This window comes from Nylanderia fulva, unplaced genomic scaffold (assembly GCF_048542155.1).
Source record: "Nylanderia fulva isolate GAGA-0341 unplaced genomic scaffold, ASM4854215v1 Scaffold38, whole genome shotgun sequence".
Lineage (NCBI taxonomy): Eukaryota > Metazoa > Arthropoda > Insecta > Hymenoptera > Formicidae > Nylanderia > Nylanderia fulva.
The window spans coordinates 36,126-57,456 of record NW_028190455.1 but is presented as its reverse complement, the minus strand read 5'-3'; the positions used below and the strand labels follow the sequence as shown (position 1 = coordinate 57,456).

General features: G+C 32.5%; 1 protein-coding gene across 3 annotated transcripts in view; it reads right to left on the bottom strand.

Moving 5' to 3' along the window:
* The window catches only part of LOC114929941 (beta-1,4-N-acetylgalactosaminyltransferase bre-4), a 109,396-nt gene that overhangs the window by 54,718 nt on the left and 33,347 nt on the right, over positions 1 to 21,331 (bottom strand). For all 3 annotated transcript variants that reach the window (XM_029301670.2, XM_029301662.2, XM_029301678.2), the window contains exon 2: positions 16,473 to 16,525. The gene's annotated coding sequence lies outside the window, so the exon portion shown is untranslated. The remainder of the gene's footprint in view (positions 1 to 16,472; positions 16,526 to 21,331) is intronic.

The window sequence follows — 21,331 nt, the reverse complement described above, 5'->3', positions numbered from 1 at the left end:
CGTGGAGCGTTAACGGGCCATCATTGTACCTAACGCAATTATTCCGACGTAATTGCGATCGTGCAAAACGACTCGAGCCGATAATAGTTCCGCAATAAAGTACCCCCGAGAAACACTCGATTCTCCTCGCTAGATCAAAAACGCCGCATATTAAACGTGGATCTCATTTTAAAATTATTTCATACGCTAAAACATGTGTAGAGCTTAATATACGCTCAAATGCTAATTAAATATATATGAAATTTTAGGATATTATTAACGCCGTTAATATCTGAAATCGAAGAGAAATTTGCTAAAAGATCCAATAATTTTAATGGGATTTAATGGGATTACTTTGATTTCATGCTGCCATAATAAATGACTAAAACGCACGTAACCATTTTACAAAACTGTGCTGCCGGATTACTAAAATTATATACTCGGTCTAATTCGATGATTGGAGGACAGCTCTTTTCGAGATTATTCACGAATTATATATGTATAATTAAATCGGTAAGCATCATCATCGTGGGAGCAGTTTAGTTTAGTACTTAAAGGCCGGATGGCAACGCGAGAAGGGAACAACCTCGTGCGATTCGTTACGGAATTATTTTGTTACGAGATACAACTTTTTTTTTCTTAAAACCGGTTCTCTCTTCCTCAGTTGCGCAATAACGACTGCGACTTTTAAGAAGCTATGAATCAAGGCTACGTATCGTAAAGATACGAGACAAAAGATATATGTATGAATAAAGAATTCATAACAGAAGAACTTATACTTCTACTCCGTGCAGATGCAATAAAGTTATTCGAATGAAAGAAATATTCTATAAGAACTAACACCCCATATTCATCATATAATAAGGAACTTGTAGAAAAATTATAATCATAAAAGTCAAGTAGTCTTTATGACCTCTCATAACGACTCGTATACGATATAAAATATCTGAACGCGACATCTAAATTAGAATTTATTGCATTATTATTATCATCATCCCTCTTATATTGTATACATTAATTGCATTATATTATTATTATTGTATTATTATAAAATAGCGCACATTATTTTTTCTCAGAAAAAAGTATACAAAAAATACAACAGTTTTTTTTCGCCCATTAAATCTGACTTGCTAAGAAGTGGAATAATTAAATAAGCGAAAAACACAGGTGAAAAATTTTTTAATTTTCCACTTTGCCACGTAACAAAATGTGGATTTCTCGTGAAATAAAATTTTTCGTGAAGCAGCAATTTTCCATTTTTTACGCTGCTGTGAAATGCTTGGAAAATATCTGTGCGAATACGAATGTCCAATTATAAATGCCAATTAACGTAGAAATTCTTCTCTCAGTTTGCCACAGAGAAAGAACCAATTAAATAAGGAATATATTCCATAAAAATTTTAATAATGCGAATTTTAACAATGATTTACAAAAAAGATTCATGAATAACATTTTTGGACTGTAAAATATAATCTACACATGCAAATGTTGAAATAGAAGTATGGCTAAATTAATGGTCAAAATGCAAAAAATGCGCTGTAAAAAATTTCACCAGCTTAAGAATTAATTACAACGCATAAAAACCTCAAACCGCAAAAAAACCTTTTTCAGATAAATCAAATAAAATAAAATTGTAAATTGTTTCGTTATATAATACATATCTCAATTGTGCTGTGCCCTATAGTTTCGAAAAATATAAACACAAACCTCAATTATACGAAATGTAAAAAGTAAATAACTGTTTATTATGCTGCAAAAATTTTAACGACTTGAAAACTGATCCTATAACAAAGTGCAGTATTTTCATCGAAAATTTGCAGAAAAAAATGCTCTGTTGAGCTCGAAAATTGTGGTGGCGAAACTTGGTCGAAAAGTATCTCGACACGTATGTAGACGTTAAATTGCAAATGCCAATTAACACCGTGCGAGCTGGTGTAATCGGGTTTGAGTAATACCGTTAGCTGGCGAATTTAACGTCAGGCGTATGTTAACGCGAAATCTCGCTCATTTCCGCCACCGTATCGCCGTATATATATCTCGTGGAATTAACTCCGGCCGGTAGGTACGTGAAAACACCACCAGGAGAGAGAAATTCCAAGAGCTAAAGATAACCCCCCTACCAATTCGCCAAAGCAAGACGGCTATTTTCGCGCCGGCTCTCGATAAGAGAGCTCGAAAAAAAAAAGCTCGCGGGAAAGAAAAAGAGAATTCTCGTTCTTCGAGAGCTTTTCTCGCTCGTGGAGATTAAACACCGTCGGTGCGAAAAACTTTTCTGAAGAACACGCGAAGCGGAATAGAGGACTCAGATGGAATGGAAAAAGAGCAGAGTGCGAGAGAGAGAGAGAGAGAGAGAGAGAACACGAAGGGAACCAAATTAGAACGAACGCCGGACGCGAAAAGTACCGTACGTTCCAGGGTAGATTTCCTCCCCTCGGTGGGGGAATTAAGCTTAAGGGGTTAAAGTAGAATGTATTAAAGGGATGAACGCGCGCTGAAGCGCGGAGAAGCGCGAAATAGATGCTCGTGTATTCGCGCGAGAAAAAGAAGCGTTTAGTTTTGAGAAAAGATATAATTATCGATGTTATTCGATTATTCTTGAAGTAATTGCTTAAAAAAATAAATTAATAAATAAAAGTTCATCAATAAATAAATTAACATGCTGATAATTTTTTTTTTTACAACAAAGATTATTTTAATAAAATATTGGTATTTTTATTTCCATTTCCTGAATATAAAAATTAATCTCCTAATGTCTATTATATTCATATATTTTCTAAAAGCACATATCATTACTTAGAAACGAGGAAAGATTATTTTAATAAAATATTGGTATTTTTATTTCCATTTCCTGAATATAAAAATTAATCTCCTAATGTCTATATTTATAATATATTTTCTAAAAGCACATATCATTACTTATAAACGAGGAATTTACTTTTATTACTTTTACTCTTTTTGGAAAGCCATCTTTTAAAAAATTCAACTATTTGCGATGCTCTCGGAATATTTACCCGCAAACTTGCACATACTCGAGTATTCGAGGGAGTTGCGTCGGAACTCGTTTCGTAAACTTTCCCCCAAAGAGCGGAAACGAGGCCGAAAGGGACGACCAACCCCCCATGATGAGGTTCGAAGAGGCTCGAATTAAAATGCAAGACGTTGCTTTACTAGAATAGCGCGCGGCCACTTTCCTACGGGGATCGTTACCGGAATTTCGCTACCGAATCGCGTTCAAGGACTGGAGAGAATTCGCGAATGCGACTTGAGAAAGTCTTCGAGTTGCCCCATTGTTTTGACTTAATTGAGACTGTCGGGGTTAGCTACGTTTATAATCTAGAATGCATAAATCAACTCGAGTTCAAAAAATAAGAAAAAAAAACGACCTCTATAAAGGCATCTTGGAATTTTGCATGACAATATTATTACGATGGCTTATCAAATTCCAAAGTTTACGTATTAACGATAAGAAATTTTAGAGAAACGTATATTTTTACAATATTATATCCACGCAATATCTTATCCTATAAAATATTACAAAATCCTGCTTTGACGAATACAATAATTAAAACATTTATGGTTCGATATAATTATCTTTTTTTTTCATTTATTTCTCATATTGGAATAAATTGAAGTTAGCCTAACCATTAAGGAAAAAGTATTTCTATCATTCTGACATTGATTACATCGCGGGACAAACTGATAATATAGCAAGATGAGTCCCCAGTCATAATTTGAATAGCATTTGAGCTATTTATTTCGCGACGCTATCGTGGCGCGTTTCAATATTCAGCACGGCTCGCATTAATATTAAAACGAAAACGATAAAACGTGACGTAAAAAGCTTTTCTGGTAAGGAAGCCTTGAAAGGCCTTCCATCCGCAAACGAAAGCACATCGCGTGCACTAGCTGTCATCAGCCGTCCTTTTTTTACGTACGACTTTACCGGTTTGCTAGCCATTTCCGATGATTAATGTCGACCGCGATAACCCACGCTATCATCTATTATTAGTCGCGAGATTTACGCGAATCGATCACGGCACTGAATTCTATCGCGGATCGTCTCGGGATTCTCGTCGCCTCCTCCTTTTTTCCCTCGCAAGCGTACGAAATTAATTTAAAATTTATTTCTTCGCACAGAAACTTTATGTGTGTTTAGAAGTTAAGCTCGCTTTCCGTATAATTTCCGAATTATAAATGTGAGTTTCTCGAGAGAACTAAATTTCCACAATTTAATTAGTTTAAAACAATATTTCGCTTTGATTAAAGTAAAACATGACCTTTTTAAATTTGAAATTTAATTATTCAGGTAAATTTATAAGTAAATATTAAAACACAAAACGTAAAGAATGGTTACTCTGATATTAAAGTCTGGGAGACTTCTCATATAGAAGGACGGCCATTTTAATAAGACTTTAATACTGTCTACCCGTTGGAATGTCCGTTAAATTGGATTTAAGATGTGCACTTGACGATAGATTTATCTTGCTCGCGTGCGTCTACCCTAAGTGAACAATTAATCTCAATCTCCGTTGATGATAATAATTGAATAAAATCTGCAGGGCCGTCTCTTGCTCTAATCATTGACTTCTAAGTGCCTCTTGACCTTTCCGAAATACCTTTGTAAAATATTTATGTAAAAAGTTGTAGGTTTATGTCGGAACAGTTCTAATATATTTTTGATTTTCTTGAACTTCTCGTTTATTCTCATGTCTTGATTAAAAAGTCCACTTACATCAGCTTCATCAATTTGCCAAGAATTATTTCTTTATTGCATGCAACTTGAAGAGAGAAAAAACTTCAGAGATTTCATGTTACTGCTTTATTTGTACCATCGCGTTTTTTTTTACTTCCCTATCGTATCTTCTTTGTCGAAGACACAATACAATTTCTGGGAAACGTGAGTTTGATGACTAAGTCGCGACGTGACGCGGAAGAGAGACCAATCAGAGCGTGACCGAACGATGAAAATTGGAGACTATATGTATGTTGGAAATTGCCGCATCCAGTATTCCACCAAGAACGAAGTTTCGCATTACGTTGCGTTAAAGTACTCTCTCGTGAGAGTTCACGTTGCAACTAATTTTCTCGATCGTGCACCGCTATGTATTAATAAATCTTTCGCGTTTATTATAAAATTTACGCGTAAACAGATTTGTGCTACATAACTGCCGATAAGTAGCCTAGAAAGTGTGCATTCGCGAATTGTAATAAGCGCGCGAGATCGACTTTCGCGTAATAAAAATTTCAAATATAATCATTAGTGAGAATTGAAGACGTCGATAAATTATATTTTTAATTACAGGAAATGATATACATATATCGTACGTTTTCATTTAATTTTAAGTCAATTTTATTATAATTGAACCTAGCAAACTCTTTTTTTACTTTGATAAAATATTCACGTAAAAAATTCAATATTTCAGTCCAAATTAGATCATTAAAGGATATCATTAAATATGATAATCTCATATTTAGCAGTAATAAAAAATCGTTATGAGAGAATGATTATTATTTCTCTAATTTAACTCTTAAATAATTCATTTCCAAGCTAAGAGGTGGAAATCTGACATTGATTATTCTTAACAAAATATATCAAAGATTTAATATGTAAATTAAAATACCTATTAAAGGAGATATCGCTGGAAATATAAAATCGTTTCCACTACTACTGTCTCTTCTCGTATCACCTTGCGGTTGTATCGTTGATGAGAACCGTTCTGTAACCGGCATTCATGAGGCAGAAACCCGTATGGGCGCGATGCGATGGACCGAATGATATTTCCATGGAAGATAACGCGCGCTGGCTCATTCAAATTTCAAATTTTCCAAATGACATCGCCGTCGGCAGAGCGCGCAGAACTGGAATCACAATACTTCATCGTGGACAAAGCCGCAGAACGAGCCGATGTTCCCTGTTTTGTTGACGAAAGCAACGAGCAGATAGCAGGTATGTGTATGTATAAATATATATATATATATATATCATGAATATTCAGCTGTGCATATACATCGCGATATCAAGGGATGCTTCCGCAAGGCTAGCGTTGTCGCGGCTCCACTTTTGCGATTAGGAGTTATCGATACGTGATTGTAAGAATATCTTTAACTTAGATATTTTCTAAACGTTTCTGATTTTCTTGATATTATTGAAAAAAATATTTTTTTAGATAAGAACCAGACACACGTATCTTGCGAGATTAGATTACGAGAAATGAGTTTAAAAAAAAAGTAAATAGTAAGAATAAAAATATAAAGATAGCTTTGATATAAAAAGATAGTATTATTATATATTAGTATAACGTTCACGTATTTTATAATTAATATATAAAATACCTGTTTTTTCACACGTATCTTGCGAGATTAGATTACGAAGTGAGTTTAAAAAAAAGTAAATAGTAAGAATAAAAAAATAAATATAGCTTTGATATAAAAAGATAGCATTATTATATATTAATATAACGTTCACGTATTTTATAATTAATATATAAAATACGTGTTTTTTCACTTAAACATGAGATTTTCTCAAAATAGTATTTTAATAAATGTACGCCGCTGTTCCTTGATTGTTTCTCCACGATATCTGTCTTCGGTTAAGCGAGCTTTGTCATTCCCGAAAAGTTACAAGCACGCTCGGCATGACACGTCCGCGCTTCCTACTTAATCGAAAGTCTCTTCGTTCCGGCAGAATTGGCAGAGTCAAAGTTTTCCGGGCACGGAAATTGCGGGAATCGCAATAAAGCTTCTTGCCGAAGTTCGTTCCGACTGTAACGTGTTTGGGACTATTGCAATTAGACGCCGGCAAAATCCTAATTGCGTTCGGGGTTCACGAATACACCATTAAGCTTAATGTATTGGACTAAAATCTATCGAAATGTACATTCCCAAGATAATGTATATAAAGCAAATTTCGTCTCGGCTAATAAACTTTAAAGAATATTATAAAAAAATAAAAAATTAAAACATGAAAAAAATGCATTTCTATAATTGTATATTTAATAAGTATACATAAAAAAGTATCAGACAGTCTTTTTCCTTCTCTTTTAAAGACATTCCGTACGTATATGCAACATAATAAAAATAATTCAACAAAAATATTATCTTTTTATGGAAAATGCGTGGAAATAACATATATTTTTGTACATGTTATCGTAAAAAGAACCATTAATTTCGACCTTAGAATTGGATAACGCACTGCAGTCACGGATACTTCGATCGTCACAACTGTCATGTGGGAAAAAAATAACGATTTCCGTATTCACAATGTTTCGTGATATGTATCAACTATGCGTCGTTGATAAATCATTTGAGATTTATGAACCAACCTCGCAATAAACGCGACAGCACATATGAGAATGTCAAGTTGCATCGCACAAAACACGTTTCCAAAATATACAGGGTGTCACTCCAGTTATATATTTTACACCGTGTGTGCACGGACGGTCAATTTTTTCTACAAAAAAAAAAGATTATAATTTATCTGTTGTTCATATAATTTCAAAGTAAAATTAAAAAATATATTTTGAAAATTCAAATACTATGTCGCAATTTGCGTAAAAAGAAAATATTTTATACGAACACGAAACATCCATGAATATATGTGCGAGATCGATCTGGCAAATTCTTTTTCCGGTTATACTCATTTTTCGAAATATAGAATGCTCGACACGTTCCACTATAATAAATCATGCCCAAATTCCGATAATTTTCACGATAATAATCACCGATAAGAATTCAGTTCACGTGGAATACTGCGATTTCAAACGTTTTCCAGTTGAAATATTTCAGTCTAATTGAAAATTTCATACTATTAATTTTAAAACGATAATTGCGGTTTCCAACCCAATAAACGCTTCAAAACGAGCTCCAATTATTTCTACATTCGTTTGTGAAACTATTGTAAATAATTAAGTTCGTTAATAAACTATATACTAGCTATTAAATAAACATCACTTCTGCGTTGTAATCGTATAATGTTACAAAATATATTAATTAATTATGTTTCATGTTTTTGTATTGAAATTAAATGTAAACTAAAATCAAGGCAATATAAACATCATATCTCATCTTTCTTGGTGAAAATAAATTATTATTGTTATTAGATTTGTACTGTGTTAAAAATTACTTCATTTTGCAATTTATTATACAATTGTAAAATATACATTTTAAATTGTAGACATACAATTGTATATTTTCTTTCTCTTTAAAATTATTCAAAACTACTTGTTCCACGCTTAAATTGTTTTTTGTACATTTTCAGTTTACAGGTAAAAGTTTTTTCGCGTTCAATCTTACACTTTGATTTGGAGAAAAAGATAATAATTAATTCAGGGAAAAAAGGAAATATAAATTATGTTCTCCGAATAAAGGAAGAGATAGTATCATAATGACAGATGTCTGCACACCCACGTATATATTCTGCGACAATGATAGCAATGATCGAAAGAAATTGCGAAAGCAGATACATGTTTGTAGAGATAAAAAAAGAGATAAAACGTCTTCTTCTATTACTTCGACATTTCCGTTCATTGTCGGAAGAAATGCGATACGGAAAGTTTGTGCAGCAGTGGATCAAATATATTTTGTCGATTTGACTGGAGTCAATGACATATATATTTTAGACGCTAATCACAATAAATGTGGCAGAAAAACAAAAAAATATAAGAAATATAAAGAATTTGAAATTCAATTAAAGCTCGTCTATCTATCCATTTCAATTTACATACGATATTAAAGTCGATTGTAGAATAACAAGTTCCCTGTACATGTGGATGCATATTTTGTGAAAAATGTGTGACAATCGACAGAAGCAAAGTAAAAATAACTCACTGTTGATTGCGCAAGTGTAAAAGTTACTAGAGCGTAAGTCAACGTCCTATTGTATGGAATGAAATATAAATTTTCTGTACGATACGATTACGTATTCTTCATGTTTTTATATTTAGAATTAAATCGATTGAAGATACATATTATAAATCAAAAGAAAATAATTATATTATCAGAATTCAATTATTAACTTTATATAATTAATGTCAAAAATAGAATTTATTAGATATACATATATTTAAAATTTAAATTAAAAATATATTTAAACGTTAAAGATTTTTTAAAAATATAATTTAATTGTTATATTATAAATACCGTTTATATTTCATCTTGAAGATATTTTTACAAAACATAAAGTTTGAATTATTCAAATCGAATCCGAAAGGGGAATGGTTAACTTTATAAATCGACCAAAAATTCTCCCTATTCGCCAGTATTATTTCTGAATACATAAACTATGAAGATATTACAAAGTAAGAGAATTGAAACGATGTTTCCTCCATCACCTTGGAGAAGCAATATTTCTCCGCAAAATTGAATCCGACATTAACCCCCAAGAAAAAGAGACTCCGCGCGAGCTGTTTTTTTAATAAACCGTCAATCAATTTTTGCTATTGTTTATACATGAAAGCTTCCAAACTTTTTAAATTATTTTTATTCGCATAGAACAATGACGACACATTTTCCTATAACACAATCTTTTCTCTATTTTTAGGTTCCAACTTTACCGTACCATCCGTTTATGGGAGACTCCTAAGGTTATTTGAAGACGATTTTTCCTCAGTGAAAATGTCGAGAAAGATTATCATTTTTTTAAATGTTCCCAATTTTTAAAATCATGTATCTTTGCAACTAAACCTTAAATTAAAATTCTATTAAACTTTGCCTGAAATTCACTTAAAAAATGTAGTTTTGTCAATAATTTATTTTCATAAGGCTTAGTCTACAAAAAAGCTTTTATTTTCAATCAATTTATAACTCGAAAATTATTGACGCCTGGACGTATTTTCGCTGAGGAAAAATCATCTCTAAATTGCCTCAAGAATCTCCCATAAACGAGTGATACGGTAAGTTCGGGACACCCTGTATTCACCCTCTTGTCCCGCATGAGAAACGATTCAATCTTCTATTTTCTCCCTCTAGCTACGCGATCACGATCCAAAGTCATTTCGTCGTCGACGTCTATACAGGAAACGCACGTGCGCGCAATGAACCCCAAAATTACGATATCGTTTCGAATATCGTATCCTTGTTTGCCTCTCGCGTATCCGATTCTGTCCTGCGGCTGCTTCGAATTTGCCAACTTTAACGAGGCAACTTGGAAAGTGCTATACGAGCGCGCGAGTCGAGGCTCGCCTCTATTGGATTTCAAGTTATCGAGCGTTTCACGGTGCGGCTTCCTGTGCTCGGCTTTTACGGAGTAAAACGTAACCTCAGATCGCGCGCGGGTTCGCAATACTCTTTCACCCTCTCTCCGGGGGCGCGTATTCCTCTCCCCAAGTCATAAAAGCTCTCGCCACCTCTCTTGGCCCCTCTCCACCTAAATAGGAATTCAATTTCTCAATTGAAAGCGGATTTTTATCATTCGCCCGTTAGATCGTTTACTCGAAACGCGACGTGATCGAAACCATTTGCCGTTAAATCTGCATGTTTATCTACGAAAAAGAATCTATGTATATCTGATAAAAAGCGAATACATAAATATATAAAATCTTATTCTCATATAAGAATGTGCGAAATTCCGGAGAAAAAAATTAAACAAGCGAATCTAGATAAATTTCCCTCAGGTGTCGGATAAAATTGTAATTTTATGGAAATTAACGTAAATTCTGCATCTTAAAAGATACAAATTGCTTATTTCGCCATTGTGCTACGAACTTAAAGATATCGTATTATACAATCGCATTAATTCCATTCTGCATAGCGATGATTCAAAATAGAGAAGCGAAGAAAAGTAGAAAACAAAAAAATATTATTTCTATACGTACTTTTTTTACGCGAGACCAAACAAAACGAAGTTGAACGCTTTTTATTGAATAGCGTTTTTTGCAGAGGTAAAGTGCTATTATTAATTAGAGGAGACTCAAGACCGTTCAAAACCATCAGTTTCTTTTTTACATTCACCGTCCTATTTCTGGATTCCTTAGGGAAATTAATCGAAACGGAAAGATCTCGAAAAAGTTGACTTTAATTCGTTATAATAACCTCTCGAAGAGACAGACCACTCTCTTAAACGAAATTTAATCCATTTATATACCACCATACTGCGTAGCACATCGCAATCGTATTTTATGAGCTATGAGACGAAGATGACTCCTGGGGACTCGCTCGTCGTCGTAAGAAAAAAGAAACTTATACGCTCGTTATCGGCGCAGGGAATCAAATTTAAATTATATCTCGTTTCCGCATATCTTTCCCTTTCTATCTCTCTCTCTCTCTCTCTCTTTTACTCTATTAATGCTCGTGGAAATTGTAAAAAAGAGCAGAACACCGCTAACGGCGATATTTTCAAAGCTCTTCTCCCTCGTTATTTTCCGAAAAATCGTTTATGCATGAAAATATTTTTTTTCCAAATAAAAACGCCACGGCGCGACCCCGACATATCGAAATTCGATATGTGTGCAAAAGTATATAACGCGCGCACATCTCTTCTATTTTTCCGGTTTTCGTCTTCTACAGATATTTTAAAGCGTTCCTCCTGCGGAGACGGAATTTTTCAAATTGACGATGTAAGAAAAACAAATATGCTGTGTTACTCCGAAATCGTTTCCATCCGCATATAATAATATAGCTTCAACATCTAATATTTACAGAACATTCTCAAAAACTCCATGGTATTCGAATTGGAAATAATCATATGCATACAGTTGTATTCAATCGCTTTTCAATGACATATGCGCATATATAATTAGCTCTTATTGAGAACTAGGCGCACTAATGCGCGTAGATAATAACCAGCTTAACAGTAAACTATCATACATTGTGGGTTGATTAGCATGCAAATGGTCAAATATTTATTTACCAAATACGGCGCATTTGATAACGGGAAATAATGAAAATGTTATAAATCATGTAACAAAATGTTATTATATTATACGTGTAGAAGATAAATGAAATATAAATATAACTAATACATGCAGTCGATGCTGCATATAAACATTTTTTGGTCAATCTTTTTCTTTGCGAAAATATCCAGACATTAAAACTTTTAAAGTAATTAGCAATTAAAGAAGAAACATTTTGTAAATCAAGGATGCAAATAAACAACCAAATCATATTCTTGAATTATTTTTAAGTAACTTTACATAGAAATCAAATTTAAGATTTAATTAAAGATTTAAGATAAGAAATGTAACACAACTAAACAAATTTATTGACTAATTGTTTTTTATAAAAAATGTAATTTATAATATTAAAAATGATTAAAAAGGGATAAAAATATATACATGAAATATATAAGAGATGAGAAAAAATAATAAAGTTCTTCGAAATTGTGATTGATCTATCTTTGAATTCTTTGATCGACATAATATCGTTATACATATAAATTTCATTCGTAAATAAAAATAAATTAAAAATTTATTTGGAGGTTTAGACGAGGCGTGAGGTTTAAATTTGATCAACAAATTATTTTTTCTCTTTATGATTTATGTATACCGAACTTTAAGTTTCGTTAAACTTCTGACAGGCGCTAATTGAAATGCTATATAATATACATTCAATTTGAACTCTGTCTGCCAACATGAGTATCGACCGACGCAATCTGCGACCTATGTATGTTACTGAGCTAGTAAAATGCGAAAGTGATTAGCGGGGCGCGTATCTTAATTGAAGCTCTTATCTCGAATATGAAATTGCGGTAGGTTTACGAGGACGCGGAACGATAACGCGTTACCCCATAAATTTGCTCTTCACGTTTTACCGACCTAACCATAGTATAAACATTAGCTCGATGATTCGCAATTTGGTCGATGGCCAAAACTCGAACCGCTGCCTTCGTCGCTTTTTTTTCTTTCCCCGAGATTGCGATCGCAATCAAAAGTGAACTTTTTGATCGTTTTCGAATAAATATTGACGCGAAACAGCGCTCGCGGCTCATATTTCAACAATTGATTGTTAAATACGAGTACCGTTGATATCACGCTGTGGGTGGCGTGATAGCATCGCATTGTATTCGCAAAGAATTGGAATTGTTCAACTATGGTCGCGATCTTCTGTTTGAAAAAAAAAAAATATTATTTTAAATATTATATACATATCTTAAATAATAAAAAATATAATTTTATTTTTTATTTTGATTTAATATTATACACTATTAATATATTCCGCATTTTATTATACAAGAGAGTCCCTCACATATATATTAATTTACTCTGATATAATTTATTTTTAAAAAATTATTGGGAATTAAAAAATAAAATTTGATTAAGAAATTAAATATAAAAAAAAATTCTATAGATAAAATTTATTTTATATTCTGAACACACATACAAATGTTACTCAACTATAGTATCTCAATTTAACCCGAATATATAGGTACGTATCTGGAAAAGATCGAAACTGCTCGCCACTGATACTATCGATGTTAAAACGGCTCTGCAGAACTTTCGACGATATCGGTTACTGCATTTTAACATACCACGACCATAATCCGGCTCATATAAATCAACAATGACCGAGATAGATGCCGCTCTCGATAGATTCAGGACAGGGACGGCAGCAGCTAGAGCACGGTTTCGAGGCAAAAAGCGGATGACATGATCGGGATCGCGTGACCGCCGCACAATGTCGACATAAATTATTTATGAATTACGGTCCATCGATGCAAAAATATAAATGAGTGAATTTCTTCATGTGTGTGTGTGTGTGTGTGTGTATATACAATGTGTATTATATTTTGTGCATGCATTCGTATGACGCGTTCACGCGGCGCGACTTGGAGTGGAAGAAGCCACATTCTTATTGTTAGAGATAATGTTTGTCATCGCGCATAATACTCCACGGAAACGTCCTATCCTTTTCGCGGCACGAGAGAATCGTGAGATGATTGTCAAGTTTTTCTACTCTCAGAGGTTAATCCCCGAGCTGTGTGGCTATATGTTTGTAGTTTCTGCGTGTGGCAAATGAATGCATGCGGGAAATGCTAATCTCGCGTCTTATCCGTTCGATCAACCGAGAATTTTTCTACAAAGGTGAATATACTTACTTAGTATGGTCATAATTAATGCATAAGATGAATCAGAACCAGCGTCTCGGCTACATTTTTTCCTAGCCATTAATCGAACTATATATAAAAGAAAGATCTATATTCATTTTTTGTTAATGAAAACTTGTTTGATACTGAGTTTTGATAAATATATATAGAAATGATAAATGTAAAGTATTTCATTAAAATTTGACAGAGAGCGATTCGTTGAATAAGTTGCAACTGAGAACATATTATAATTGAGTTCAATAAAAAAGAACAACTAAATTCAAATAATAAATATTAATTTCAACAGTTTCTTTTGAAACTTATAAATATTTATCTGTTTTGAAAAAAAAAATTCCTTATATCAAACAAATATTCTTTCACGGCAAATATTATTATATAGTTCCAAATAAATAATGTATAAAGAAATATTGAAATAAATATTTATTTGAATAAATAAATCATTTTTTCAGTGTTTAATTAATAATTATATAGTATCACTTATAAAATATATATTATAATGCAACATGTAAAACATGTAAAGAGCATTTTCATAACGCATGATGGACACTTTTATAGATAATCTTTATACTTCACAAATACATACGGAAGGAAGATAGTTGTGGAATGCGGTGCGATACATTATCATAAATTGCATGTATCCACTGAATGACAATTGTCCCGCGAACGCATCAGGTGAAGTCACAGCACCCACACACATACACAGGCGATTACGGCGCGACAATAATGTGTTGCTTACGAGTATATTATAGAAATACTTACTGTGTTGTACCGCATGGTAGATAAAGAGTCTCTAATGGGAACCAGCAGTGCACGCAATTTTTTTACGCTCGGAAGAACGCGTCACGATTTTGTCTTGGGAAGAAAAATAACCGTATACACATCATCTTTACTTTGTGACTTGTTAAATTAAAAGCTGCGTACAGCTCAGAGGAAGTAAGATGAAAATCTCCAAAATGCATTACGTAATGCACTTAATATCTTTCCGGTCTTTATATACATATGTATATATACCGTCATATAAAGCGCAGAACTACCGCATTTTCATTATATAATCATGACGTTATTCTTCCGCGAAATATATTCTTACCGTGAAAAATATATTGATATATATCGGTTTTCCATTACCACAAAAAAAGAAGATTATAAAGCGGTTCATGCGCGCAATATTAAAAAATTTTTATACGAAGCTCACAATGAGATAAGCGACAGAGCTGGTTGGTGCGCTTTAATCTTCAGATTTGCGCTTCTAAATCGCTGCAAAATTGCAGAATTCTTGTGAATATGTAATATAAAAGCAGCGCGTGAGAAAAGAAATATTCCGTGCCTTGCGTGCGGTACAATAGCACGTTTTGTAGAGCAATATATTTCGACATTTCGCATTTCAATTTGTTGCGACACGTGTAACAACAAAGAATATCTGTTTCGCACGTCAGACACTAATTTACAACTTCAATTAGACAGATTTCTTGACAATGAATGCAAACATCTATAAAATATCATATTCTTGATACTTTACGAAATATGGAAAATTGTAAAACAAATTATCAAATAGAGAAAGTAGAAAGTAAATAATTCTTTTTGCAATCTAAAATATATGTATATATTAAATTTTACCAAAAAATATTTTAATCAAAAAATGCATGTTTTCAATATAACAAGAATAATAATATATAGAAATTCATATTATAATAAATCCATTAAATAAGAATTATTGCAATTATTTATGAAAAAAAAAAAATAGTTTGCAAGTTTATTCAATTTGAAGCTAAATTAATTCTTCGTTATCAGGAATTCGCATTGTTAGTTATTTTTCGTTTGAGAATATACTGATTTTTATCGGAATGAAATCGGATAATTATACGAAGATAAAATCGGAACGAGCAGATTCGTTTGAATCGAACGGCGTACAATCGATTCTAGATTCTTCGAGACAAAGATTTTCGTCGATAGATGTACAAGAAAGAAAGAGAAAAAAGAAAGTTTCTCGTTCCGACGAAAAGTATCGGACAGGTATTAAGAAAGCACTCGTCGCGATCGTCTGAACTTTGTCGTGCCATTTCGAAGATTGGATTTTTATGGAGGATTTCTTCGTATCAATCGCCTTTCCTTGGCGACAACTTTCTTGAATTTAAACGTAAAAGTCGCTTGCCAACTCGATATAAATATAGCGAAAAGATTGTACGAAAAATGTACGTCTAAAATTCAGATGTCTCCGAACCGCAATTTTTGATGTTCAATAGAAAAACTCAACATACTTGATTTTAAAGAAATAAATTGAGTTTTTTGTCTGATTGTTCTTTATAAAAATATTAAATTGTAAAAAAATCATTTGGCATTCAAATAAACTTTCTTTTTCCTTCAATCAGAGTGTCTGCTTTCGTTTCCAGTTTTTATCTGAATTTACTTAAAAGCCATAGCAAACATTCAGAAAGAATAGGAAGAAAATTGTACTCACATTAAATGTAGAAATAAGATATCCACGTGTCCAAGGAGAGATCCTTCTTCTATCTGAAATAAATGAAATATGCATGTAGAAGAAGATAAATAAACGACTAAATATAAAAATCTTTTCATTTATAATATTAAGTGCAACATAAAACAAAGCACATAAAACTGTAAATTTTCTGCGTTTATTCCCGAGTTATTAATTATAAGTATCGATATAAATAATCTTGCTTCTCTATACTGATTATATCACAAGGTTAAAGTATTTTAAAAGATAAAAGTAATTGTTTTTTACTATCAATGTGTTATCTTAATATTAGTATTTTATCATAAAAATGACTAATAAAAAAAAAATTTATTATTTTTGAAGAGAAAATGTACTTCCTAATTAAAGTAATATTCCAGAAAAGGAGCTAAAATATTCGATAAAATACATGTTTATTACATAATAGAAAACATTTAAGATAATAAAGATTAAATTATAGAAGACTACAAAAGTTTTTTTCTTTCTTTTTTACGGATTGATATATCGCTGCTTTCGCAACTATGCAAAATCACGAATCATAGAATAATATGCAATGTATGTAATACAACGGATATGAGTCGGTTAAAATGTCCGAGAATGGGCCAGACGGAGGAGTTTCTGCAGGGAGGGAGAAAAAATTGCGAATAAATAACAGTTATAAATGCGCGTTATCGTCGAATTATTATGCTACCTTCGCATGGCATGACTCGCGCGAAATAACGCTACGTAATATACGAATGAAATAGCTCGGTATATGTATGCGTGTAAGAAAAAAATATTTTAATAAATCACACAATCGATGAAAATTTAAAAAACGCGCGATGTAAAAAAAATTACTTAGACTAAAGTTAACTAAAATATCGAAGCAAGAGAAAAATCTTCTTGAAGATTATTTCGAAATGGAATTACTTAATTAAGAAATAAAAATATATATATTTTCTCAACAACTTATGATAATCGCACATTAATACGAATTCTTTCATCATTAAAAATTTTGAATTAATGTTTGAATCTGCATTGATAATAAAAATCTTTTATTCGCGTGAATTGTGATTTTTATTTATCGTCATGAATTTTTAGAGGAATGATTCGCATAGTAAGTAAAACGAAACTAATTGCAATTGGTACGCGAGTGGTATGATAATGGCGCAGAGTTAAAGTGCAACGAGCGTGCGCGAGAAAAAAAAACGATCACAAGGCCGGTAATGACAATGCACGCGCTGTATTTTTTTTCTCCGTAACGTTTAAGCGACGTCCTGCATTTTGAACAAGGAAAAGTAGACGCGTTAAAAATTCCTCAGACTTACACAGGAGTTTTCGAGTTATGTAAAACCGTACAGCACTGTTCAGGTCAATGGAAGCTTGGTTAACGGAATTTATCTCAAATAAAACCTTTACCTGAGAAAAGATCAGATAAGATCAGGAAAGATCTTTACATTCCGGTTTTGACAAACTACTCAACAATCTTCTCATCACATACCTTCGTTAAATGTATAAAAAGACGATAAAGGACTAAGACTAAAATTTTCCACACAGTGAAATTTCTTATCGTTTTTCTTTCTTTTTCTTTGACAAACTTATATAAAATTTAAAAAAAATTTTTTAAACTTCCGCATTACTTTCATTAAGATATAAAATATTTTTAATTTTAAAATATTAAATATTAATATAAATATATATGAATATATAGATAATATTATATGCAAAAAATCTACAAGCATTTATTTCTTCATATTTAATATCATAATATAATATGAATAACTAGAATTTGACATGTCAAAATTTGATTCCATTCGTAAAAAAAAAAAAAAAATTACCGTACATCTCTCGAGTACACGGAGCCGAACTAATGCGATTCTCATGAAACACGGGAACGTTCTATTGGGCGATGTAATCGCGTCCCTTGTCGTAGGTAGATTCAATTAAACGTTGAACATAGTAGCTGGACAAGTATTAGAGTATCGAGTCCGGAATCAAGTTCGATTTTCGGTGGCCGAATAAAAGTCCGAATATGTCCAATTCAATATGTATTTACTTTATTTTCTGCATTATCTTGTTTAGAAAAACATAAAAATCTTGTTTTAAAGAAAATCTTATATTTAAAAAAATTAGAGAAAACACGAGATATTTTTTTATCATCCCAGATCTAACGCATGTAATATCAATTAGCTTCTTTGAAGAATTTAAGGATTATAGAATAGATTTTTTCTAAATTAAAATAAAATCGCAAAACTAATAAAATAATAAATAACCATTATCGCGCTTAAAGTACATTTTGCAAAAAATTGCAATTTTTATTTTTATAGACCTTTCATGATAATTAATCGAAATTATGCGCGCATTTTGCGATCCATTTCTATTCGACGATAATATTTCACGAATAAAATAGAAGGAAAAATGAGAGAAAGCGAATAAAATGGTTTTTATGCCGACTTAATTTTAATGGATGACCAGGGGGGGAGATGACACGTAATAAACAAACGGAGCTCGGACAGGAAATTCGATTCGCGAAGTCGTTCCGACGCGCTTTATTCATGGCGCTCGACTTCGAGGGCAGAGGAGATATTCGCTCGCCCCTTCGTTCACGGCGTGTTTTATCGCGTAATCAAGCCAAAAGCGAGATCTACGATCTCCGGGCTTTCTCTTGGAATAGAGTAGAACTAACCAAACGAGAGACGATCTCCGTTACGTTTTCAGCTGCTCCTAAAACTCGCTCCTTCGGGGTGATAATACGAGAAACGCTCCCAAGAATTATTTCGCACGAATACTGCAGATGGAATATATCCGACAGAAAATTTAAGAACTTTTCAAAGAATTTTCCTTATTTCATTCTTTTGTGTTATTCATTAATTTGCAATTTTTTTTATTAATACAGGGTGAATTTCTTTTTTCATAAAACGAAAATGTCAAAGTAATTTTTAATCTCAATCATTAATTTGTACTTATACGATTCATACGGTATATATTTACGTAACAATCCTTAAAAGCAATTTTTTTAAATCCAGAAATATCTACATTCTATTCGATCATAAATATTCACATCGCTATTAATTAATCTATGCATGTCAATCTTCTATATACTACAAAATTGCTCAAATTTATCCTAATATGTAATATTTATTTTTTTAAATTTCTCTATATTATATTATTTTAGATCAAATTATATTTTCTAAATTCGACGCGTTTGATTCGTATTCGCGACACCATGTACATCGGAGACCGCCCTTGGGGGTACGACTCAGCAGCGCTCAACGAAATCGAGTTCTCGTCCGCTTTATCCGCAGCTTCCGCTGTTCGCTCGATGGAACGCGAAAACCCGCGAGAGGCATCGCTTATACAGAAGAACAGCTTCCGTCATGTCACGAATGTAGGACCAGTTCCAAGTCGCAAATCGATTGACCCCCAAAATCAATCGGGTACACTGGGTGTTAAAAATTTACCTATTACTTCTCCGATCAATCAAAAATCAATTGTTTTCGCAATAAAAATATCGTATAGAATAAATCATTTTAAAAATATAAGTGCAGATTAAAAATAAAGTAAGTGGTTAATATAATGTTGAGTAAATTGCATTTAAAGAAAATTTGTATTTTGACACTTGTGATATTAAAATGTCAATAATTATTATTTGCAAATAATTAATATAAAGTAAATTATAAAAAAAATACTGTATCGCAAAATTTCGAACGAAAAAAATGATTAAATAGAGGTGGCTAGTCTGCATCACACTGTATATCTTGTATTCATGTATAACGGAAGAAGCGCATTCCCGATAGAGCAGATAACTGCATCGCGAAGCAGCGACCTGTCAGATGGTAGCATCCCCTGACATTTACATGCAGCGGAACAATCATACGTCATCTTCGCGATAAAAGTTAGCCTCGTACACACTAGCCATTCTCGAATATACATGGTATCCCGAAAACAGAAAAAAGCAAAATTTAAAATTTTATAAAATTTTAACTGCACTAAAAAAAAACCCATATTTTTATTTATCCAATCTATGTATAATAAAAGTAAAAGCAATTTTCAGTTTTTGTATGCTTCTTTGAAAGAAAAAAAATAAATTTTTAAACTCACACACGTATGCTTTTCATTGTCGGATAAAAAGAACTGATTGTGAAGTTTAGCCTCTGCAATTGTCATTTTTATAATACGTGTCTACAATAAAACAGATAGGCATCAGACAGACACTCGTAACATTTATAGCCGTTTAATGGCGATTACGGACGAACTCGGCAACGTGTAATAACGCGAATTATCGCATTACGTGCGCACAAACGCGGCGGCAGACGGCACGAAACCGAGCCGGATATAATCGCGCATTGTAAATAACGCCTTCAACACGTATACGATGTATATGACGACTACGAGGCTATTTTGCGGACGCACGGATCGCGTGCGTAAACGCGAGTTTCGCGTCACGAGTTTACAACGTTTATGGGGGAGTTTAGATAACAGTGTCCACTTAATTTTACGTGGGAAACTACCTCGGTATCGCGTTTCTAGTTGTACAAGTGTCGTCTAATTAATACTCCGAAGGTGGTTCGGAAACATGTTCCTTTTCAATCTCTAAATTCCCGTGTTATTTAAAAAGAATGTGGACATCATATAGCATATATCCAAAATGTATGAAAGTAAAAATATATTTTGTATTAATCTCCTTTCCACTTTTAAGCTTCTTTTATATTTTTTAAATACAAAAAATTAATATAAAATAAAATATATTAGGAAAAATGTAAAAAGAATTATTAAAAGCTTTTCAAAATTTTACGTACATTTAATGTTTTCTTGAAATTATCTAAAATTGATATAAAATATTTCACATGGTTCAATATAGAACA